We start from the raw sequence: 257 nt of genomic DNA on the forward strand, positions 1-257 counted from the left end.
CCCGGACCCGGTGGCTTAAAAAAACTCACACTGTGTGCGTGCCTGCCCAAGATCCTGAGAGGAGAAGGGATTGCAGCATGACCATCCCCCTTGGGGGGTGATTTCTCACTTTCTGTCTGTATGTCTCTCTCTCTGTCTATCTGGTGAGCGCACACACGCTATAGCGAAAAACCTCTCCAAAAAAAAAAAAAAAAAAAAAGGAGGGGGAAAAAAAAATAAAAAAAAAAAAAAAAAAAAAACTCCCCACCACTATTTTT

This window comes from Tupaia chinensis, unplaced genomic scaffold (genome assembly GCF_000334495.1).
Source record: "Tupaia chinensis unplaced genomic scaffold, TupChi_1.0 Scaffold142808_1, whole genome shotgun sequence".
Taxonomy (NCBI): Eukaryota; Metazoa; Chordata; class Mammalia; order Scandentia; family Tupaiidae; genus Tupaia; species Tupaia belangeri.